The sequence below is a fragment of the Schistocerca americana genome, chromosome 1 (genome assembly GCF_021461395.2).
Source record: "Schistocerca americana isolate TAMUIC-IGC-003095 chromosome 1, iqSchAmer2.1, whole genome shotgun sequence".
Classification (NCBI taxonomy): domain Eukaryota; kingdom Metazoa; phylum Arthropoda; class Insecta; order Orthoptera; family Acrididae; genus Schistocerca; species Schistocerca americana.
Window position 1 is genome coordinate 1,027,386,816 of NC_060119.1, and position 25,988 is coordinate 1,027,412,803.

Sequence of the window (25,988 nt, forward strand, 5' to 3'; positions counted from 1 at the left end):
GATACATTAGTAATCGGTGTAATCGTTACATCATTGAATGCAAGCATGCAAATATGCATGCAATTTGTTGTACAGGTGAAAGTTGTTCGTTTGTAGGGTGGAGTTCCATTCCTGCTGCATTTTTTCGGATGATGCAGGGACAGTTAATGCTGTTTGTGGATGACACTACAGTTGTCCCATATGTGCTTGACAAGAGACAGAACTGGTGTCGACAATTTGAAGAGCATGTTGGGTTACAAAAGTGGTAATTGGGTGAGCGTTATCCTGTTGGAAAACACCCCTTAGAATGTTATTCATAAATTTCAGCGCAGCTGGTCAAATCATCAGACTGACGTACAGTTTCGCACTCAGGATGAGTGGGATAACCCTAGCAGTACTCCTGCTGTCATACGAAGTCGCACCCCACACCATAACTCCAAGTGTAGGTCCAGTGTGTCCAACAGTCAGGCAGGTTCGTTGCAGGTACTCAACTTGCCTCCTTCTAACCAACACACGACCATCACTGGCACCTCAGAAGAGGCAGTTTGCATCAGGAAACCACAACAGGTCCCCACCCTGCCCCTCCAATGAGTTCTCGATGACACCACTGAAGTCGCAAATGGTGGTGGTTGGGCTTCAGTGGGATGCATGCTAAAGGGCGTTTGACACGGAGCTGGCCTTGAAGTAGCCGATTTGTAGCAGTTAGCTGCGTCACTGTGTTACTCAAACTGATGCTACAGACGCTGCACGATTCACAAGAGCCATATGCCGAACACACTTGTAATGCCACGTGGCCGTCCGGAATCCAGACTTCTTGCGATGGTACATTCTGGTGACCGCAGCTGCCAGCAGTCACGTACAGTGACTGGATCCCTACCAAGTCTTTCTGCAGTATCGCAGAAGAACATCCGGTTTCTCGTAGGCCAGCTGGCTGACCACATTTAAACTCATCAGGGTGATATTAATGGCGTCTTTGTCGCTGTAAAGGCATTCTTGACTAAAATCAGCACACCACCTCCTGCCTTAAAGGTAACTGTTATGGCTTATGCAAAGCAAACCTGGTCTGCATCCTCATAGTGGCGCTACTGGCACCACTCTTACAAGACTGGCGCGAAATTTGAATAGACATCTTGCATATCAACATTCGTTTATGTCGTAAAATCTCGTATTTTGTGCTGAGATTCGTTCTCTCATTATTGTAAATATACTAGCTGACAAATGCGGCACTGCCCAGGTATATTTTCCTAATTTCCTGTTAGAAACTAATATAAAAAAATTAACTGTGTTGGTAGTGTAGTATCGGAAATAATTGATTTCCATGTATTAGTCAAAACACCTTTGAAATCATGGAACTGTGTGTGTACGCTAGGCGCAGCTGCTTCGCGTCTCTACAACGCCAGTTTGTAAACCTCTATATAGTAACGCCTGTTCATAGCTCTATAGTCGGCTATTGTGTTTGCCTACAGCTGTTTGCGCTTAAAATTTCGAAGCTGTCAAAATCGCTACCAGGTGACAGGGATTTCTTAGAGTCGACTGTAGAAGTGTTTTAGTAGTAATGAATAAATATTTTGAAACTTCATGCACGATGCGGCAGTTTTTCACGCCTCTCATTGTCTATGACGTCATATCACATGAACTATGATTGGGTTGTGGTTCTTACGTCTACAGCGATTGTTGCCTGACAGTCAGAAATACGTGGACTAACTTTTAAGCGGGAACGCGGTTACGGCCTGGATACTGTCAAACTCTGTGTGCGCAACTACTGGAATTACAGACGTGTCAGCTGACAAAGGTGCAATAACATTATAAAAATGCCGCACAGAAACGCTTATTCAGTATTTGTAGTGGCTATAGATACTGCGCTAAGGGATATCTCTGTAGGAAGTATGGTTGAAGAGGAGTGGATGTCTCTAAAAAGGACAGTCATCGAAGTTAGGAGAAAAACATAGGTACAAAGAAGGTAACTGCGAAGAAACCATTAGTCATGGAAGAAATAATTCAGTTAATCGATAAAAGAATAAAGTACAAAAATACTCAGGAAAACTCAGGTATACAAAAATACAGTTCACTTAGGAATTAAATAAATCGGGAGTGCACGAAAAAAAGGCGACATGGATGCACGAAAAATGTGAAGAAATAGAAAAACAAATGATTACCGGAAGGACTGACGCAGCATATAGAAAAGACAAAACAATCTACGGTGAAATTAGAAGCTAGAGTGTAATGGAAATTCAACTGTTAAATGCAGAGGAAAGAGGCGGTAGGCGGAAAGAGTACAATGAAGGCCTCTATGAGGAGGAAAACAAGTCTCTTGACGTGACGGAAAAAGAAACAGGGCTCCTGTCTGTGGTGCAGCGTCAAGGGTAACCGCAGCCATGGTCTCCAAGCTGATAGTCCACGCTGGTGCAAACGTCGTCGAACTGTTCATGCAGATGGTTGTTGTCTTGCAAACCTCCCCATCTGTTGACTCAGGGATCGAGACGTTGCTGCACGATCCGTTACAGCCATGCGGATAAGATGTCTGTCATCTCGACTGCTAGTGATACGAGGCAGTTGGCACCCAGCACGGCGTTCCGTATTACCCTCCTAAGCCCACCGATTCCATATTCTGCTAACAGTCATTGGATCTCGAGCAACGCAAGCAGCAATGTCGCGATATGATAAACCGCAATCGCGATAGCCTACAATCCGACCTTTATCAATGTCGGAAACTTGATGGTACGCATTTCTCCTCCTTACACGAGCCATCACAACAACGTTTCAACAGGCAACGCCGGTCAACTGCTGTTTGTGTATGAGAAATCGGTTGGAAACTTTTCTCAAGTCAACATCTTGTGTGAATGCTCTGAAAAGCTTATCATTTGCATATCACAGCATTTTCTTCCTGTCGATTTCGCGTCTGTAGCCAATAGTGTACTTGGCCTAGGTGACAGCTCCTTGAGAGGGTCCCTTGACAGGTTTGCAGTGAAGACGGCAACAGTTGGCTAGGTAACATAGGGCCACGCGCTCATTACAATGCCTCTAAGGGCGGAAGCAGCTGCCCGCTCGGCTGGGGTTTAATTAACAGAAGAAAAGGCAAAGTAGATGTCTTAAGTCCTCGTCGGCATTGTAACTAGGACAGTGGTTCCGAACCTGGGGATAATTGGCTGTTGAGGGGTAACATGAAATTTTCTGAGGGGTAAAAACTAAACGATTCGATTCTGTTTCAGTCAAGAAACTACATTATTTTCAAAAGATCATTACTATTATCGTAATTTTGTAAGAGTCTGATACTGATTATATAAGTTAGGAATAATTACTTTTTCTCAGTTAGTAGCATTAATGTTGTGGAGGTCACAGGCTCCTCACAAAGTCCACCCACTACACATATGTTGTACACTGACCTGTACATCTCTGATAATTAAAGTGACACATATACTTAACAAATGCTAAAAATCTAAAGGAGGAATTAATTGACAGTACGACATAACATTAACTATATAAGGGCTATCATAGCGCTGTACACAGTTTTATTATGGTTAGACTCAAAGCATTAACAACCTGAAGTCGTCCAATTTCTGCCGTTTCAGAAGCAAGGAATGCAGCAATCATGTGATTTACAAACAATAAGTATACTGCAGACATCTGAATCTGTTTGATGTTAAATGGGGTTGCAGTGTGCGGGTGAATCAAGTGCCGCAGTGGAGAGAAGTAATGCAGGGGGAGTATGTTTCGTAACAAGTATCTACCCTCACTGTTGACATTTTTCTTATCAGAGGAGGAGTTGTGGGTAGCACTTACGATACACCACGAACTCCTTCTTCATTCCTTCTAACACGCACGCACGCACACACACACACACACACACACACACACACACACACACACAGAAACTAAATATCATTCAAGTTTCATCATTTTAGAAATAAAAGTTTTCCATGAACAGTCTTTAATTTTAAAAATAAAAGTGATCCATGAAAAGTCTTCCATTTTAAAAATAAAAGTGTTACATGAAAAGTCTTTCATTTTAAAAATAAAAGTGTTCCATGAAGAGTCTTTCATTGTAAAGTTTAGGTAGGTGCCAAAGTTAGTGATAAAGTGGGGGAGGAAGCTAAGAGGTGGGGGAGGGGAAGGGGAGGGCGGGGGTACTAGTTATCGTCTGATTGCACTCTGGGATAATGGTCCAAGAAAGGTTGGGAACCACTAATCTAGGAGAAAGTACTCCGATTGAAAACCTGATTCCCCAGTGTGGGGGTTCTGGGGTTTCTGGTTACTCATCCATGGGAAAAACGTAACTCATAAATTTCTAAGGAATAAGCCGGAGAGTTTTCAGAGTTTATGGCAAGGCCATGATAAAGGTGTTAAATATGTATTGTGTGTAGGCAACTGGACTTTAAGACGAGGCTTTAAATCATAGAAATTAGAGGTTAGAGAAAACTTGAAGCACAGAAGCATAAACACTGCTCAAATGACAAAAACAAAGAAGAAATAGAGAGGAACAAAATGTTTAAACAGTTACACGATAATTTACAGTGGAGTCAAACAAACAAAATAAGCAGTGAATGGAGTAGGTATACTTATGGATGAAAAATTGAAAAGAAAGCTAGACTCTTATGACAACATAAAGGAGATGATAGTACTTGCTAGGTTCAGAATTGGTAGAGGACATTTATGTGTCATCGGAATATATGTACCTGAAGAAGGAAAACAACAACATTCTGAAATATTTCCTGAAGAGTTGTAAAAACAAGTAAATAAATATAACAAGACTGATCGTTTGCTAATATTAGGTGCCTTAAATGTAGGAGTTGGGGGAGTACCAATTGTAGATACAATAGGCACATTTGGTGAAATAAATTTAAAAGAAAATGGCAGCACATTAAAGGATTTTGCTATGTTTAACCAGCTAAAAATTACAAATACCTTCTTCAGAAAGAAAGACATAAATACTCCTGGAACACGAGAAACTCATTCTCAGCAACTGACTAAGCTAGCTAATAAAAATAAGCTCTCAAGTGCAAGATACTCATTTGTATAGAGGTAATGATATGGGCTGCAGTAACTGCTTAGTTACTTCGAAAATTGAAGTATGGGTAAGATGTGAGGAAAAATGTAAAGAAAATCCAAAGCCAAAATTCAAAATATAAAGTTCATCTTCTACAGCAAGAAAGCATAGGGAGCTTATACCAACTTAAACACAAGGGTTGAAACTAAAGACAATATTGAACAAGAATGGGGCAGATTAAAAGCAGGAATGTAGAAAATAGCTAATGAGGTACTAAGGAAAAGTATAGTATCAAACCAGAAAATAGATCTGAAAATATGGAGCTCAGAATTAGCTAACAATATTAAAAACAAACAAAATTGCTTATAACGCCAATTAACAAGCACAAAAAAATGAAACCTGCAAAACATATAAATGGATACAAAATAAAACAAAAAATTTAATAAAAAGATATCACAATGTATTCTTGCGAAGATTCACTGCTTATGTTGAAGATGACGTTTATGGAAGACAGAACATAATGTTTAAAATTGGGAAGAATGTGAATAAAATGGAGAAAGATACTAGAGAAGAGCGATGGATACATTACTACAGATATTCATGGTATGATGAAGACAGTAGAGAAAGTTATTCTATAAAAATTGCTAATAATTCCATAGGTCAAATAGATATAAAAGAATTAAAAGAAGGCTCACATGTAACAAAAATTAGAAAAGCCACTGGCTTTGATGGTATTCATGCTGAATTAATCAGGTATGGAGGAACCATTTTAGAATTTTACTTCCTCCATTTGTAAATTTGTGTTGGCAGAATTCTTCTGTTCCTTAAGAATGAAACACAACTGTACTTTTCAATATTTAAAAAAGGCGACAGGAAAGACAGAGGAAATTAGAGAGGAATAAGTTTACTAAATGCAGGATGTTAAGTTTATGGTAAAATTCTTAATAAAAGGCTACAAGCTGTTGCTGATACATTAATCTCAGAACAACAATCAGACTTTAAAAAGGCTCATCTGTGTAATGATAAGTATATTTATAATAAGACAAATTATAGAAAAACGTCGGAAATTTGGCTTAGAATCACAGTTAGCAATTATTTATTTTGAGAAAGCTTTTGGACAAACATCTTATTAATACCACTGAGAGTCTATATGCAAATGCAAAACAGTTGTATGTTCAGTGTCCAAAATGTCAGGAGAAATTTGAATAAACCAAGATATGCAACAAGGGAGCTTCCATCACCCACTTAATTTAACTTGTGTATTGGCAACCTAGTTATGAAGTGGAAAGATGAAGACGCTTGGGAATAAAATAGGATCTAGTGTACCATTAAATTCTTTTGTATGCTGATGAACATATAATTATACAGGAAAAGGAAGTTGACTTACAAAAATCAGTACGCAGATGGAGCCAAAACGCGATATATTATAACTTAACTACAACTGCCAACAAGACGAAGACAGCGGCTTTCAAAGAAAGAAATTCATTCATAACGAAAATTATAAATGAGAAAATTTTAGGACAAGTATCCACTTCATTTATCTAGGATGTGACAGTAATTTTAACTCTGACAAAGACACAGAGATGAAGGTTAATAAATATCAAGCTATCTGCAGAGACCATGGGAAGCACTCTGGAAAACAAAACGAAAAAGTAACACAAACGAAATTCAATAAAGTTATGGCTATACCTACTGTTGTATATTATTCTTAGCCATGTACATAACAATAAAGGATAATCACATGTACAAGCAGGAGAAATGAAGTTCATGAGATATGTAACAGGCTGTAACAAAATTTATAAAAATGAGAAGTGGAACAATAAGTTTAGATTTTAAAAACCTTTTCGGTTAATGGCAAGAGAGAAGAGAACAGAATGAAATGGAAGAATCATGTTAAGAGAAGAACAGAAAATAGATTGCAAAAAAAAAGATAATGACTTATCGACCGACTGCAAAGAGAGAACTAGCTAGACCTCATATGAAATAGGTGGATGGGTGATACAAACTGGAACAGGTGAATACAACGCCTAATCCTTGGAAGGAAACGATGATGAGTGTGTCTTCTATGACAATATATAAGTTAAAAATGGAAATGTTCTTACTTTAAAAAGGTTATCATACCTACCTTTTCCTAAACTGCACTTCCCTGTCTCAGAATTTGTCCAACAAGACAACATGGAAAGTTCGATAAGGCGATGTCATTGATCGGCCGCTATTCTATGCCAATTTGTATGATCAATCATAGAACCGACTTTCATTAACTTTTCATGACTTATTGAGGCCCAGTAAAATTTGCTGTACACATATTTAAGCATGCCAACATTGGCAATGCAATTGCTTATTACCGATGCACAGTCTTGCCCTATTAATGACTGACCACGAAATCCAGCTACCCCAATTACTCCATTTTCTCTGTCAGAATGTCTCGTATTCCATATATTAATAATATTATTTTTGCTTTCATTAATAATATTGTGAAAAAACTGTTTTAATTATTATTATTATCATTAGTTCCTTCTATTAATGACAAGTGTAATACTAATAAAGTGATTGTTATTACGGCAAATAAAGACTATACTCATAAAACAATATAACAAAATTGCAACACAGACGAAAAATGTACTGGTAAAGTTAAAAACGTTAATGAAAAAGAAGTCTTTATTATTGACAGTAGGGAAAAGGCTTGATGTTACATCATGAATTGATGGCTTCATGGATTACGTTTCTATGTACAACACAAAAACCCTGACCCATTAGACCCTTGTAAGAAATTACGAAAGTGCATGATAAATATTTACAGGAGTTTTGTGTCTTTGGGGAGTACTTTTTCAAATAGTAATAATTCTACATTGATTAATAAGAACTATGACAAGCCTACACCTGACGCATCCTGCCTTGTTTCACTGTACTTTGAAAATCTATATGTGAATACGTGCAGATGAGGCCATTGAGATGCTATAGCCGACTTATTATTTTGTTACATCAGTAATAAAAATTATCTCAATACGAAACTGTCAAATTTAGAGAAAAAGGCAGCCAATAAACATCTTTAGAATGTGTCTGACGAAAATACAACAAATTATTCAGGTTTATCTAAAAGGAGTTAATTGAAGGAAAAAAAAAACGGAGCTGCTTGATATGAAACCACTACGCATCTGGCCCTTACGAATGGCTCCGATATTACTTAGGCAGACCCAATACGCCACTCACTCCTCTTTTTCTAAGCAACCAGCGGGTACACGCCCCAAGGCTCAAACATACAATCACAGCCTGTTCATCGGAGAACTAAGTGAAATAAGCAAAAACTTCAATCATCAAATTACAAGCTGGCAGCGTAGACAAAAGAGTTATGATAAGCCGCAAAAAGATAATAAGGTAACTAGTCAATGCAACAACACCCCACTGATTGTAAAGAAGTTCCACGACCAACCAAGATTCAGCTTCAAATCACGCCATAAGGAGTGAAAACGGTAAATGCTTAACTGTCACCTGGGGCGGAAAACATAGTTGGAAGGAAAACGCGAACAGCTGGCTGACGAATCTCACCTATGTTAAGCTTGGTTGGAAGTAAACCACCAAACCAAATACATCCAATTAGTTTTGCCTCCACAAGACGCATGAGCTTGAGGGCTCCAAATAACTATAGAAAGAGACTTTGCGATTTATTGCACAAAGCGGCGTGAAAAAAGGTCACGAATAATGAAACATCGAACATAAAAATTTTACAAGACCCCAAGTGTTCAAAACCCGAATGATTTAAAACACACAACTCCATGACAATTACCAAATTAAAGCTATTGTCTTTTTATACGAGCAACACGCTCCTCAAAGCCGGCCGGAGTAGCCGAGCGGTTCTAGGCCCTTCAGTCTGGAACCGCGAGACCACTACGGTCGTAGGTTCGAATCCTGCTTCGGGCATGGATGTGTGTGATGTCCTTAGGTTACTTAGGTTTAAGTAGTTCTACGTTATAGGGGACTAATGACCTCAGATGTTAAGTCCCATAGTGCTCAGAGCCATTTGAACCGTTCCCCAAGTGGCCTTGCCAGACAAGGAACGGGGAACAACAACAGGATGCTTAACGGAGTCCGATATAGAAGCAGCAAGACACAAACACGTGCAAGAACCGAACCAGTCATAACAGTCACTCTCACAATGCGGAGCAAGATCAGTCTTTACAAATGCCGCGCGGTCTCGACACCGAAGCAACAAGCTAAAAGTAGATCACCGAGCATCCGAAGCCGCCGTGCAGTGACATGCAGTGGAAAAGGAAACAGCTTGTTGTTTCCAGGAGATGCGTCGATGACGACCCACACCCCGCCTCCAGACTTGGTCGGCCAAGGGAATAATGAGTCTTCTTCCGTTTATGGTTCACGTCCCTCGTACCCGGAAGACACTCAGCCAGAGAAACGTGGAACCCACACGGCGGTACACTCGGTTCATCACAAGAATGAACCTGATGTAAACATTACACCATGTATTCTTCCGCGTTTGTTTGAACTTCATTGGATTTCGTTTCACGTGGAGCGGAAGCAAAGCTGTATCCAGTACAGTTAAGTATGATCTTAAGGATACGTTTTATGCTGTGTTACACGCACATAGACTGACCGGTAATGCGGGACAGCACCTTTACCGGTGCATTTAACTTGAACAGCACTACCCTGCTAGCTGGTCCAACCAACCTGCAATGATGAGAGCAGTTGCATTTCAGATGTAAAAAAGACGAGCGGGGAAACAATATAGCTTCTAATGTCATTTTTAAAGAGAGTGAAATAATATTCAGCAGAACTCCAGCACTACCGCACGCTTCGTAGGTGACTTGACGGAAGGCATAAAACGAACTCGTTCTCACCGAATATAGTATTCTAATTACAAACAAGAGTGATGAAAATTTTAAACTTAGTAACTTAAACACATGGTAATATTTCTGAGCGAGCTATGTGTGATACAAAAGCGTACTACAAGTATTTGACCGTATTGTTGAATACTGGAGCCACTGAAGGTATTAATTACAGTCAGCCGCCTGGTAATCTCTTAGCACCTTCCTTTCCAGAATCCGAGAAATACATTTCAGTTCTGGAACTCATCTGCTAAGTTGATAACGAGTCTATCAATAAATAGAATCCACGAAGTCACCCGGGCGCCGCAATTTTTCTCCTTTAGTGACGTGCCGCTCTATATCCCACCAGCGTTGGGCAGTAACATGTGAAAAAGCGGCATGCCTTCGTTACAGTACGTCTGACAGCTTAACAGCCTTGTTATTTCTCACGACAAATCCCTTAACTTGGCTCAAGATCAGTTCTATTGGGTTGGTATTGCAATGGTACAATGTTTGGGTTGGTATTGCAATGGTACAATGTCAAATGTAAAATTGCACCATTATTATGGTGTGCTCGATGCTGTGAAAATGATTCTTTCTCATGCTTCGGCGATATTTATTTCTCTGGTTCGTGTGAAATTGCATCTATGGTGTAAAACAATGGACATAGCCCAATTAAAGAGTATGTGGTTTTTCATTTTTGTCCTAAAAATTAAATTGCCGTGTTTTCTTAATTTAAGCAACCTTTATTAAAATATTTCATAATATATCGATAATTAAGAACTTATATTTGAAATGAAAACAGGAATTACGTGTGCCACATGTAATTAGGAACAAGAAGACGTGCATTATTACTATGAATTTTACGGTTACGTGTATAGATATTTCAAACTGAACGAAAATAAAGGTTGACCAAGACGAAACTTGACCGAGCGATCCACAAACTGCACCGCTTTATCAATCCACTAAGCTACCGATCCCGCTATACATCCAATAAGTTTCCATATCTCAGATGTATCAAATACACTCCCTCGGAAAACCTCAATGCCGATTTTTTCTGTAAATTTATGAAAAACATTAAAACAACCTATTACTCGGCATTTTTTTATCGTGTTTCACACTTATGTTTCTCTACGGAGCCGCAAGCAGCCTCAGCCACTTTCATACATCGTATTAGCGGAGCACCAGAGCACAATAGCATAGAGACTGTGACTGCACACGATTTATTAAATATAAAGTGCAGAGATAAGGCTTGATTAAGGAAAACGTTGATGACTGTTAATATATTAGAATATCTTAAAGTTTCATTTAACGTAACTGAATAACAAGATATCTAATACCTAAACAGGACCTACTTCCAAGGGCGTAAGAACACCGGCGTACGTGTGCTACGGCTTCTGACCAATCATCGCGTTATTGTTTGTTTATATCTGTTTGATTCTTATGACTAACAGAGTACAGAACAAACAGCCAGCCCGTTGCCCCGTAGACCTGCGCAGTCCGTGCTGCTTCGCTCACTGCCTTTGTCGGTAAAAGACGTCAAAGCCATTCGCGGCGATCGTGCCCCGCTCCCTCCAAGCCAAAGATCGTGATCCAGGAGGCGTGGCGCGAGCTATCGATCGCGCAACTGCTCAAACAGAATGCCGGTAACAAAAGATTTTCTTATGCACTACTGGCCATTACAATTGCTACGCCAAGAAGAAATGCAGATGATAAACGGGTATTCATTGCACAAATATATTGTACTAGAACTGACATGTGATTACATTTTCACGCAATTAAGGTGCATAGATGCTGGGAAATCAGTACCCAGAACGACCACCTCTGGCCGCAACAATGGCCTTGATATGCCTGGGCATTGAGTCAAACAGAGCTTGGATGGCGTGTACAGGTACAGCTGCCCATTCAGCTTCAAAACGGTACCACTGTTCATCAAGTGTAGTGACTGGTGTATTGTGACGAGCCAGTTGCTCGGCCACCGTAGACCAGACGTTTTCAATTGGGAACAGTTCTGGAGAATGTGCTGGCCAGGGCAGCAGTCGAACATTTTCTACATCCAGAAAGGCCCGTACAGGACCTGCAATATGCGGTCGTGCATTATCTGCTGAAATGCAGGGTTTCGAAGGGATCGAATGAAGGGTAGAGTCAGGGGTCGTAACACAACTGAAATGTAACGTCCACTGTTCAAAGTGCCGTCAGTGCGAACAAGAGGTGACCGAGACGTGTAACCAACGGCACCCCATACCATCACGCCAGTGATACGCCAGTATGGTGAAGACGAATACACGCTTCCGATGTGCGTTCAGCGCGATGTAGCCAAACACGGATGCGACCATCATGATTCTGTAAAAAGAACCTCGATTCATCCAAAAAAATGACGTTTTGCCATTCGTGCACCCAGGTTCGTCGTTGAGTACACCATCGCAGACGCTCCTGTCTAGGATTCAGCGTCAAGGGTAATCGCAGCCATGGTCTCCGAGCTGATAATACATGCTGCTGCAAACGTCGTCGAACTGTTCGTGCAGATGGTTGTTGTCTTGCAAACGTCCCCATCTGTTGACTCAGGGATCGAGATGTGGCTGCACGATCCGTTACAGCCAAGCGGGTAAGATGCCTGTCATCTCGACTGCTAGTGATACGAGGCCGTTGGCATCCAGCACGGCGTTCCGTATTACCCTCCTGAAACCACCGATTCCGCGAACAGTCATTGGACCTCGACCAACGCGAGCAGCAATGTCGCGATACGATAAACCGCAATCGCGATAGGCTACAATCCGACCTTTATCAAAGTCGGAAACGTGATGGTACGCATTTCTCCTCCTTACACGAGGCATCACAACAACGTTTCACCAGGCAACGCCGGTCAACTGCTGTTTGTGTATGAGAAATCGGTTGAAAACATTCCTCATGTCAGCACGTTGTAGGTGTTGCCACCGGCGCCAAGCTTGCGTGTATGCTCTGGAAAGCTAATCATTTGCATATCACAGCATCTTCTTACTGTCGGTTAAATTTTGCGTCTGTAGCACGCCATCTTCGTGGTGTAGCAATTTTAATGGCCAGTAGTGCATAGTCCCAGTTTAACAGACTGTGCGTTTAACACCTCGTTGAGTAAACATGGCAGAACGATTGAGGTGAATATTATATGACAGCTAGCCAGAGATAGTAGATGCAACCAAAATGTACGGAATAATCATTACATATATAACAGCTCACGAAGCTAAATCCGTATGCCACGCAGAATGCTAAGAGTGTCATGGATTTTTGTTTCGGTAACCTGCCTGTACAAAGTCGAAAACGCGTTTACAACCAACAACATGCTATGATGTTAATTAAGAAATAATTTGAAACAGGAGTTTGATAAATATGATAAAGATGCGATCTACAAAATTCTTTATACACAGCTGCAATCCGAACTACACTGGCCATATTGGTAGTTCTTTCAAGTTGAGGTACAAGCAACTGATGTACGTTTTTCGGCTTAAAATTTCGAATAAAACTGTTGACGTTCGGTGCATGACGAGATTCTAACGGTTGAGTACCTCCATAGATGTGTTAATTATCTTTCATCATTGGCGTGAATGTCTCTAGTTTCTTGCTTATGTATTTGTAACCGGTTGTGTTTGCGTCTTCCCTGGAAATTTATGTGCCGTGCACGCAAATAGCTGTTGTTGCGGCTGCGAATACTCACGAACTGCATACGTTCATTTTACTGACAGGATGAGTAATGCTGAATTACATATTAAAAAGAGAATTTCATGGGAAGTGACAACGAATTTTTAATATTTTTAACTACATTTTTGTCTTTATCACTTTTATAAGAATCTTGTAGAAATATCCGATTATGAAGATCTGCTCCTTCCAAACGCATCAGTTTTAGCGCTTTTGTATTGTGAAAGGCGCTTGAGTCTGCATTTGAATATTAATAGTTGCCTAACGCTCATTTAAAACTACAACAATAACAATCCCTTCTATTTTCCAATTTATTCAAGTACCAGCTGCATAGAATCCTATCTCCTGCCACTTCTTCAGTTTTGATCAGCAGTTAATAACCAGTAAATTATGGTCAGAGTGCACTTCTACCCCTGAGAATGTTTTGCAGGATAAAATCTAGTTTCGAAATCTCTATCGTGGTGTTATATGATCTGTCTGAAAGCTTCCAGTGTCTCCAGATATCTTTTACGTACGTAACCTTCCTTCTGAATTCGTAAACCAAGTGTCTGCAATGATTAAATTCTGCCTGTGAAAAATTTTCTACAAGCCCTTTTTCGTGTTCATTCCTTTTTCCCAACACAATCAAATTTTAGTCTCCCTTGTCTATCAGCGTCGTATCCTAGGGCTTAGAACATAATGCAATACACCCACTTCCGTAGGGTTCCATAAATCGGTAGATGCCAACAGCGTGTAAATAACAATATGTTTACGGGGAGGTTAGAGAAGACTCCAACCAGACCAGCGTCATCAACGCCGCCATCGGCGCACTATTTTCCCTACGCTGATTGCGGGTACGCAAATGAGTGAGGCACATATTCTTCCGCTCCACCGGTATTTAAGAGGTAGCCCGATTCGAAGAAAGCACTTGAGATTGGGGGGGAGCCAGCCCCTGTTACGTTCTGCATCCGTCAGTAACAGTGAGTTCAGTCATCAGAAAGCCAGCAGTAGACTATTCAGTATATCATTAACAAAAGACCGATCTTGGACTTCTCATCCAAGTGTTCATGTAACTCTCTCAAAAGTTTGGACTTAGCGTCTAAGCGATCCATTAACTCTCTTAGTATGGACTAGAGTTAGAAGTGCTTGTAGTGTCTGAAATGTCCGAACAAATGAACGAAGGATAGGAGACGTGGAACGGCGAATCCAAGCTGCGCACATCATTTTTCCTTAAGAAATTACAAACTTATTTGAAAACATACCAACATTCAGAATGATAATTAAAACCACAGTCTTCTCTTGCATGTGACATATAATAATGAGCAACAAGTTTCTCTTACACAAGCAGTCTTTAAGACAAGATAAGCATCAATTTAAACAATAAGCATCACTTACACAAGCAAATTTAAAAGTGAAGTAACAATAATTCGAATAAGTACTATTTATCACCGTAAGTGGGCCGAAACCAAACTTATCCCCCCGCAGGCGCCACTCTTAAAACTCGGTAGACAGCAAGTAAAACTAACCGAAAATTTTAAATAGGAGTAAGGCCCTTAAATAAAACCTAGACAAGTATAACGGTGGAATTAAGTAAAGGTTACTAAATTAAATTACAAAACAACCAAGAACAAGAATCAGCCCTCCGAGAAAGAGGGCAAATTTACAACTTTAAATCAGGTAAACTTGGAATGAGTTACAAGAAGTGTGCACCCAAGTTAGGCCAAGCTGACTAGCAACAGCTGTGAATTAGAGATGGAATTTAAACGTTCAAAAACTTAAGTACAGTAAACGTTCGTAAACTCAAGTACAGAGAATAGATTATTAGATGTGTTACGTTAGATCAGAAGACAGGGCAGTCTCGAAAAGACAGCTACTTAAAACCATCCATCAGATAGAATATCAAGAAAACAATTTGTTTATCAGCTGCAACTGGAATCAAAACTCCAGCGAGAGCTAACGGTCACAGAACACGCCGTCCGGGTACATGCACAGACCGATATACAGAAGTAATTAAAAAGGGCCAAGCACCGTGTCAATTACAATGTTAAGGCATAGAAGCCAAGGCTGTCAACTAGCAGCGAACACATTACGATACTCAAGTCAAGTACTCCGGCAATAAGGTCTTCAGGTCATTCAAGACTTAATAAAACACTTAAAGTAACGTAACGTTCGTAAAGCAATTACTTAGCTTAAACCTTTTAATTATAAGCACACATTTCCATTTCTGTACTAAAACTGCTAATATAAAGGCTGTAAGTAGGCTGTTTAGGTTTTTATGTTGGTAACGCCACGTAGCGCTCTGTATGAAAATCACTGACTGTGCTGTGTGCAGTCTGTGGCTGGTTTGCATTGTTGGAATTTATGCTGTTGTAGTGTTGGGCAGTTGGATGTGAACAGCGCGTAGCGTTGCGCAGTTGTAGGTGAGCCGCCAGCAGTGGTGGATGTGAGGAGACAGATGGCAGAATTTTGAGAGCGGACGATCTGGACGTGTGTCCATCAGAAAGAGTAAATTTGTAATATTGGATATCATGAACTGATATATGTATGATGACTTTTGAACATTATTAAGGTAAATATATTGTTTGTTCTCTATCAAAATCTTTCATTTGCTAACTACGCCTATCAGTAGTTAGTGCCTTCAGTAGTTAGAATCTTTTATTCAGCTGGCGGTATTGGCACACGCTGTATTGCAGCAATTTCAGTAACGAAGATTTTTGTAAGGTAAGTGATTCATGAAAGGTATAGGTTATTGTTAGTCAAGGCCGTTATTTTGTAGGGATTATTGAAAGTCAGATTGCGTTGCGCTAAAAAAATATTGTGTGTCAGTTTAGTGTTGATCAGAATAAGTAAAGAGAGAAATGTCTGAGTACGTTCAGTTCTGCTCAGCTGTTTGAAAAATCAAATAATGTAGAGGTTTACCAGCACTGTCATTTATAAAAATTTTCTAAGGGGATGTTACAAGGCTAAGACACTTGTGATCATCAACAGTAGATTTACCAATAGACATAGATTGATTTTTCGAAACTACAGAATATTAGATACAAGCTTACCCGCCTGGCACGGTCTTCAGGCTTAACATCTACAGATAAGATTGAGGTTGAAGGTGCTCAAGATTTAAACCCGTCAAAAACAAAATTAAAAGATCGTTAGTTTAAAACATCAATCGCTGATTCAACATTGGTCATAACTTACAATAGATAAGTAATGACTTAAAGCTAAGGAACAACAAATCGATACACCAGTGCAAATTAATTACCGCCTGCAGAATCTGAGCAGAACAGTTCAAAGGCAAATTTATCATTTCAGTCAGTGGCCCATTTATGCAAACATTCATGTAACCTGACACTAACTCAGAGATTCTGACAGACCAGCTGCCTGTACAACTTTTCTTATACATACATAATAGAAATCACTAAGCATATCAGCAACGTTACACTCGTGGTTTCAAATAGGTTACAGTAATTGCAAGAAAACCTCATGTTTCAAACTCCGCAGGCGAGGTTCACTTAGGGAATAAACAGTACGCACCATAATTTCCTTAGTACACCATATGGCATCATTCAAAGCACTATTCCGGTCGCCAATGTCCAAACTGCACACGGCGAGAACATTCCAGAAGGCAAAAAATCTCTAGAAATCAGCCACAATCGACGCTATCGTGCATACGGCTCCAAATACAGCACGAGGCCGTAGTGGCCTCTATGTCAACAGATTGGCCCCTCAGTCCCTACCTGCCACCTGGTACCAACATCATCTCGTCAAACGTGGCACAGGTCCCCCAGTTTCCTCACTCGCAAACAACAATAAACCTAGTGAATCAGTCCCGCATTCACACCTCCTACCGGAACGCCAGTCAGTCAGAGGATCCAAAGATAGCACAACGCCAGCACGTCTTAGTGTCGTCCAAAGACAATGGTGCCATACCAAAGTCGGCAACTTGCATCGATACCACAGAAGTTAGCGTTGTCTCGCTGCAGCCCGCACCGACGAATGGGAGGCCCAGACGGAGCAGGAGCTCCAGCAGCTCCACAGCGCCACCACACGAATGCTGATAAACAACCAGGCAGAGGAAGACTGCTCGGTTCGTGACCTCCAGGCAAGTAGACAACATAAACTTGTCAGAGCTCATGTGTTACTCGTGTCTTATATGGAACGTTAAGAGCTTTGTGCTTCAAGTGAAGACATTAGTAAATGTGTGCATCAGGTGATGCTTCAATATTCAAAGAAAGTTTTTGAGATTCGGCACTTTTGAAGAAATGAACTGTATAACGTTAAATCTTTTATCTTGTAACAAAAATAGCTAATATTTCGTACGGTATAGTTCTGCTCAAACGTCTCCCAGAGCGGTCAAAGAGCCCACAGTTATGACAGAACGGATGGCTTTAATGAAACTGACATTGTCATTTACGTAGCCACGTAGCCAGTGCATTACAGCGCGGTGATTACAGTCATAACAATCTGAATAATTCCCTATACGTCATCATACGTCGCTCCAATCTCTTCGTCATATGCGGAGCTAGAATGCATATGAAGTGGCACCACTATGAATGCTGTTGGCTTTGTTCTGCCTTGTACACCGATATACTTTCAGTGTGCAGTTTGTAGCAGCTTGCTCGTATTTTTATTTTTATGCCCATTGCGAGACATACTCCTGCTTCAGCTTTATTTCATATTTTGTTGGTTACACTGTATTCACCCGACCTAAATCGCTGATCTCCCTGACGCCGCACTTCCATGACCGCTATAACTTCAGCTTATACATTTCTCTTTTTAAATACTTTGATACCTCCACATTAATTAATCAAACATTTGTCTTTCTTAGCTGTCGATTTTGCGCTTGGCTTTTCCTGATTCTAGCATCCTCCTCAGTAATCCCTGGCCTTAAACCAGAACTAGGGGACTGTAATATCTTACCAAAGAGAGTTCTGTCAACTTTAAGCCATACAGTAGAGCTTTCTACTCAGAAAATTCAGCAGCTGTTGTTTCTCCTTGATTTCAACAGTTCACTCTGCCATCATAGTAAAGCGACTGTGGATCATCCAGAGTGTTACCCAAGGAACTACTGAAAACGCTGCTGGCCATCGCCAGGAACCATTAGTTGGTGAGGCCTCTCGACTGATACTCCCCTCAATTCCCCCCCCCCCCCACCCCCCCACCACCAATGGTTTGGTTATCGCCACCCCAGCAAGATCCATGGTTCGTTGTCTTGTATTAATTTAAGTCTTCATACAACCCATTTAAAACGTCATGTATGTTTTTAGTCTGCCTCAGAATTATGATAGCTGGGTGCACAACGCGTGACATTCTTCAGGATGATTCAACAAAAAGAAATGTGGCTTAGGTACAGGAAAACACTATCTAGCACTCCATTACAGAGAGCTCAAACATGTTACGCGGTTAGGGACATTGTTATCAAGAGGAAACGACAAGGAAACCGTAAACGCAATCACTGTTCTGGTAGGCCTATCCAATGAACTGATTGTCAGCGTCAGACAAACGCATACTGCATCGTTGTCCGTTGGCTTTAAGGACTTAATTTGCAGCTAACGCACACAACTAAACACCGCAAAAGTCTGCAAAAGGCGGCATGACTCAGGTGAACTCATGAAGCCATGCTGTACTGACACAGATCACAAGAAGCCAGGAGTGGCGTAACTAACGGGTCATTGTCCTTTAGAGCAGTGTGGAGGATTTTATTATTATATGTATCAAGGCATATGAAGATACATGAGGGACCATGAAACAATTTTAGAATGGATAATGAACAGTATTAACCTCAAAAATGGTTTTCGCATATTACAGTTTGACTTACTAGTATAACTCAATACTTACATGCCCAGATTTTGAACAAGCTACGCCCTGTCGTAGATAAAGTTACGATCCACGTAAAGTTAATGAATGACTGCAGTCTGACCACAGCGAAAAATAAAAGTTACTTGAGCAACATACACTTGCTTATATTACGAAATGGCAATATGAAACAGAATATCAGTGAACATGAAGACTACTGCAGTAGTGAATGTAACAGATACGGAAATCACTGCTTCCATTGTATAACTGAAGCGGTGATATCCATGTCTCTCCCGATGCTCAGTTGCGGATGTTCTCCCAGCAGGATGGTTTGTAGTAGTGAATTTGTTGTAGCATCCGGCCGAGGTGGCCGAGCGGTTCTAGTCGCTACAGTCTGGAACCGCGCGACCTCTACGGTTGCAGGTTCGAATCCTGCCTCGGGCATGGATGTGTTTGATGTTCTTAGGTTAGTTAGGTCTAAGTAGTTCTAAGTTATAGGGAACTGATGACCTCAGATGTTAAGTCCCATAGTGCTCAGAGCCATTTGAACAATTTTGTTGTAGAAACTGAAGATATAGTCTGTCACAGTGCAATAGGGATGCACACCTCGAACTGCAGTTATAATAGTCAAATCTACAACATAAAACTCACACTCTTTTTTAGAAGCAAATGCACCGTGTCTGTAAGTTGAAACAGCGTCACACTTACCTTTTCTTCGCATACACAGGGCGGGATATGTACACTACTGGCCATTAAAATTGCTGCACCACGAAGATGACGTGCTACAGACGCGAAATTTAACCGACAGGAAGAAGATACTGTGATATGCAAATGATTAGCTTTTCAGAGCATTCACACAAGGTTGGCGTCAGTGGCGACACCTATCAGCTCGGTGACCATGGCTGCAGTTACCCTTGACGCTGCATCACACACAGGAGCGCCTGCGTGGGTACTCAACGACGAACCTGGGTGCATGAATGGCAAAACGTCATTTTTTCGGATGAATCCAGGTTCTGTTTACAGTATCGTGATGGTCGCATCCATGTTTGGCGACATCGCGGTGAACGCACTGTAGGGAAGCAGCCTACTCACGCCATAATAAATTCACATCATTGTTTCCATTGTGTGCCAGCTAGTCCGCTGTAACTAGCTCTGACGTCATGAATGTTGCGCAATACTTTAAAAATTAAGTAAATAACCTGAAACGATTCTAGCATGTCAGGAGTAAAACTAAATCAATATGTGTTGAATGTCAGTTCAATAACTTTAACCACTTTTGAAATTTGGACGTTTTTCTGTAAAAATAATTGGCGCAACAGAAAAGAGCTAGAGACTTAAAAATTTATATTTAGATTCCTCTTGCATAATAATTCAATAGAAACAGCACTTTGGATTTCATAAACTGAAATATTAGTGGAAATTCATGATTCTCTGGTTTTTGTCTTAAAAATTAAGGAAACAAGATAGATTAAGTAGGCTAATAAATAAGGCTAGGATGTTTAAATTTAAGTAGAAGGGAGATTCGCTATAATCATAAAGATGTGAGAAGTTTCAACTGAATGACTATAAAACTATAGCGATACCGTATCTCCAAAGGGCAAGTTCAGAGCTCGTCTATTGCGTTTAGTGTAATTAAATTAATTCTCTCGCCCAAAATATTTGAATTAGCCACGTCAGACTTTTATTATGATTACTTACCTGTGTGTTGATTGCACATTTGAATTGAGAGCTTCATCGGCCATCTGCAAAGGAAGCAATGATTTATTCAATAACTTAATGTGGTGCATTACTAGCCCAGCGGCTAGTTGGGAGAGCCGATTTAATCAGGCGTTCCCTTAGCCGTCCGCACTGCGGCTTTATACACTCCTGGAAATGGAAAAAAGAACACATTGACACCGGTGTGTCAGACCCACCATACTTGCTCAGGACACTGCGAGAGGGCTGTACAAGCAATGATCACACGCACGGCACAGCGGACACACGAGGAACCGCGGTGTTGGCCGTCGAATGGCGCTAGCTGCGCAGCATTTGTGCACCGCCGCCGTCAGTGTCAGCCAATTCTCTGTGGCATACGGAGCTCCATCGCAGTCTTTAACACTGGTAGCATGCCGCGACAACGTGGATGTGAACCGTATGTGCAGATGACGGACTTTGAGCGAGGGCGTATAGTGGGCATGCGGGAGGCCGGGTGGACGTACCGCCGAATTGCTCAACACGTGGGGCGTGAGGTCTCCACAGTACATCGATGTTGTCGCCAGTGGTCGGAGGAAGTTGCACGTGCCCGTCGACATGGGACCGGACCGCAGCGACGCACGGATGCACGCCAAGACCGTAGGATCCTACGCAGTGCCGTAGGGGACCGCACCGCCACTTCCCAGCAAATTAGGGACATTGTTGCTCCTGGGGTATCGGCGAGGACCATTCGCAACCGTCTCCATGAAGCTGGGCTACGGTCCCGCACACCGTTAGGCCATCTTCCGCTCACGCCCCAACATCGTGCAGCCCGCCTCCAGTGGTGTCGCGACAGGCGTGAATGGAGGGACGAATGGAGACGTGTCGTCTTCAGCGATGAGAGTCGCTTCTGCCTTGGTGCCAATGATGGTCGTATGCGTGTTTGGCGCCGTGCAGGTGAGCGCCACAATCAGGACTGCATACGACCGAGGCACACAGGGCCAACACCCGGCATCATGGTGTGGGGAGCGATCTCCTACACTGGCCGTACACCACTGGTGATCGTCGAGGGGACACTGAATAGTGCACGGTACATCCAAACCGTCATCGAACCCATCGTTCTACCATTCCTAGACCGGCAAGGGAACTTGCTGTTCCAACAGGACAATGCACGTCCGCATGTATCCCGTGCCACCCAACGTGCTCTAGAAGGTGTAAGTCAACTACCCTGGCCAGCAAGATCTCTGGATCTGTCCCCCATTGAGCATGTTTGGGACTGGATGAAGCGTCGTCTCACGCGGTCTGCACGTCCAGCACGAACGCTGGTCCAACTGAGGCGCCAGGTGGAAATGGCATGGCAAGCCGTTCCACAGGACTACATCCAGCATCTCTACGATCGTCTCCATGGGAGAATAGCAGCCTGCATTGCTGCGAAAGGTGGATATACACTGTACTAGTGCCGACATTGTGCATGCTCTGTTGCCTGTGTCTATGTGCCTGTGGTTCCGTCAGTGTGATCATGTGATGTATCTGACCCCAGGAATGTGTCAATAAAGTTTCCCCTTCCTGCGACAATTAATTCACGGTGTTCTTATTTCAATTTCCAGGAGTGTATATAAGAACGCTGCGCGAGGAATAGGCCCCAGTTCTCTCCAGACGCTGAATAGCACACCATCTGTGTCGGGAGTCTCGTCGCGTCGGTATCTTTGCTATAAACAGCCTCGGATGCCGTAATAAGATACTCGGTATACGCGTAACCATGAAATCATTTTCGAGAGAAGTGTTAATTCTGAGATGACTTTAATTATCTATCTTCAGTTTGCGTATGTCGTATTTTCACGTGCCGCCGCGGGACAGACATTCGACCATTATTTAGCGTGGCGTTTGATGAACCTTATCATCAAATTATGGCGAGCATTCACTTAAACATTTAATTTGGACAGTTATAGTGCATCAGCGCATTAGACTCTGAACTGCTCTGTTAGTCAGATTGTATGGATTCTTTTTTTTTTTTTTCATCTGTGACTTTCAGAATATATCGTACGTTTTTTCCACGATCGCTTTTGATTATGAATCCCAGACAATTTCCTAACTCCTCAGAGCTTTAAGCTGTAGCTATAAGAGTATTTCTCAGATGAAGTGGGCACTAGGGATTCTAATTACAGGCTTCACGTTTTGCTAATCACTTTCTGGTTGCCAAAATTGTAGTTAGAGAGCCAGTGTTGAGAACGGCAAAACAACAGCATAAATAATAGGAACATTTATATAACAATTAATTCCACCCACATATGGTTAAACGGCAGGGAAATGCAGTGTTTCTACATCACAAAACATTTAAATAAAGCATAAATCCCACCAGCCGCCCCACATATGGTGCATCGGCCGGGAAAAACTGAGTAAAAGTGAAAGTGATTTTTAAATATTCGGATTCGTGAGTGAATAGCGACACGCAACTGAGTAATAGAAAACTGAAAGTGTTACGTGTGCATGTGGACGACGCAATTGGATGAACAACGCATCTGGATTGACTGAGCTGGCACTGAGTCAAGCGGCACTGCCGGCATCGCGAGAAGCTGGTTTCGCCTCACCACAGTCGTCCGCCGGAGCAACCGAAGCCACGCCTGCAGTTGCGGGCCACGCAAACACACAGCAGCCGTCGGAGTGCCGTCTGCAGTTCGATGTGCGGGGTCGCATCAGTAATCCTGGTACGCCGCGCCTGCAACGCCATACGTCGTGCAGAAGGAACTAAGTTAAGTGAAAATCTGTTAAAAATTTTACTAACCTGCACTAAAAGACTGTCGGAAATGGAACTGCCAGAAGAAACCGAGGTTAAACTTAAATCAGAACCTATGTCTGTTGAAGGAACTGTAAATCCAGACAACGGTTCAAGTGTAAATATGCATGAAAGTAGTAATATTAAAGTGGAATATGAAGTATTGTCTCCTGACAGTAGTGTGGGAAGGGGCAATGATTCAATAATAGAGACCCCTGTAGTAAAACAGAAATCAGAAATTGTTAATTTATTGGATGATAGTTTCTCTGTTGAATTAAAAATGAAACAGTCATCAGAGGTGGTAGAGTTTAAAAAGGATAAGTTAGATATGACTCATCAATCAGAAGTTTCATTTAGTTTTGATGATTCTGGTATTGGAGCTAGTTTTTCGTCACCTGAGTGTGATAAAAAGCCAGCTAGTGAGAAACCCAAAGATGCTGGGGCTATTGATTTAAATGTTATATTACAAGCAATAGCTGCCAGTAATGCAAAAATGTCAGCCAGTAATGCTAGAATGACAGCTGAATTAAAGTCTGAAATAAGTGAACAGGTCAAAAGCAGTGATGCTGAATTAAAGTCTGAGATTGTGGCCAGCCAAACCAATTTTAATAAACGGTTTGAGGTAATGGTCAATAAATTAGACTCCAACAAAGCTGAATTAGAAACTTTCTTCAAGACTGGCTGCAGTAAGTTGAAAGAGGATCTGGATAGTTTGAATTATAAAATTGATTACAACCATGAGGAGATTAAGAAAATGGTTGCTCAACAATTTTCTGAAATGTATAAAACAGTAAAATCCGTAGTTGCTGAGGTTCGCAAAGACTTCCAAATGGAAGATGCGAAGCTGGAGCACAAGTTAACAGAAAAGATCGAGGCGGAATCTGAACTGTGCTCAGATAGGTTTAAAGATGTTAATATAAAAGTAAACATATGTCAAGCAGAAGTAAATGCAATCAAAACTGATACTACTCATATTGTGCAAAGAGTAGATAATATCGAAATGAGAGTAGAAAATATTAGTACTAACATTGCTAACATTGAGAGTAAAGTAGCTTCAGTAACTTCTGGTAATGGTAGTATGCAACAAATTGTAGCTGCAAACGCCGCTTTTATCGGGTGTTGGCAGTTCTTGCGGTTGGATCCAGATAAAAATATCCACCCGCTAGATTCCTGGAACGATTTTGAACATGTGATACCACCAGCTTGGTCTGAACGAGAGAAAATCTCATTTATTAGAAGCCATTTAGCAGGTGACGCCATGCGTTGGTCAGCTGATGTTATGTTGAAGTGTAAAACATTAGCGGAATAAAAACAGCTTTCATTAATGAGTATTTGTCTAGCAATAAGCAAAATGAAGTGTTGATAGAATTTTGGAGTGGAAAACGCTTCAATGCAGGCAAGGAATCTATTAGTTTGCCAGGTCATGGATCTCACGTTTGTCACATTTGGACGAAAAGCTAAAACCTGAAATGATAGTACTAGGTTTTGAAGCCAAACTGTCATGGTATTGGCAAACTAGCATTATATCTGCCACTAGAGACAATCTGGATCGTTTCATTGAATATTTGGAACGTGTAGAGCGTGTGGCTGCCAATGAGGAGCAAGCACATAATAACAGAAATGCTAATAACACTAGTAGTAATTTTAAGAACGAGCAGAATGGCAATGTAAACATCAGAACAGTAGGTGTTCGCCATCCTAAGAGAGGTAGGAATTGGAGAAATAATCATCAGAACCAACAATGGCATCCAAATGATAGTAATTTTGTTCCGAACAAAATCAGGCAGGTAAACAACAATACGGAAAGCAATGCTGTGCCAGTTAACTATAATGGAAATAAAGGAAACAGTAGTAGGCCGAGGCAGGAAAACTAGTTCCCATCTATGAGGACACTGGCGCTCACCACGTGGTTACTTTTCCTAAGCCAGTAGTTACGGTAATTGGTAAGACAGATCAGAATACTCAGACTGAACATGTGGATGAGGGGTCGGTAGCATCTAAGAATACAGCAGAAATATTAGATCACTCACAGTATTTGATAGATGCCGTGTTGGAGACGCTTTCTAAGTGGGAAGAGAAAGAGAAGGCGCAGCAGTGTAATGCTAGGGAAGAGCTACAAAATACTGAATTGTCAGGTGAAGAAGCAGAAGGAATTCATGCTTATATTCACGATGAGGATGATGTGCTCTTATCTAAAGTGCCTGTGCAGAATGTTGATACTGTACTAATAGATTTAGGACAGGAGGTAAGTGAGAATGTAGAGGGTAGCCTGTTGGGGGTCGATGAACCCAGTAGCTGTGACCAGCTGTCACTTGAGAAGGAACCC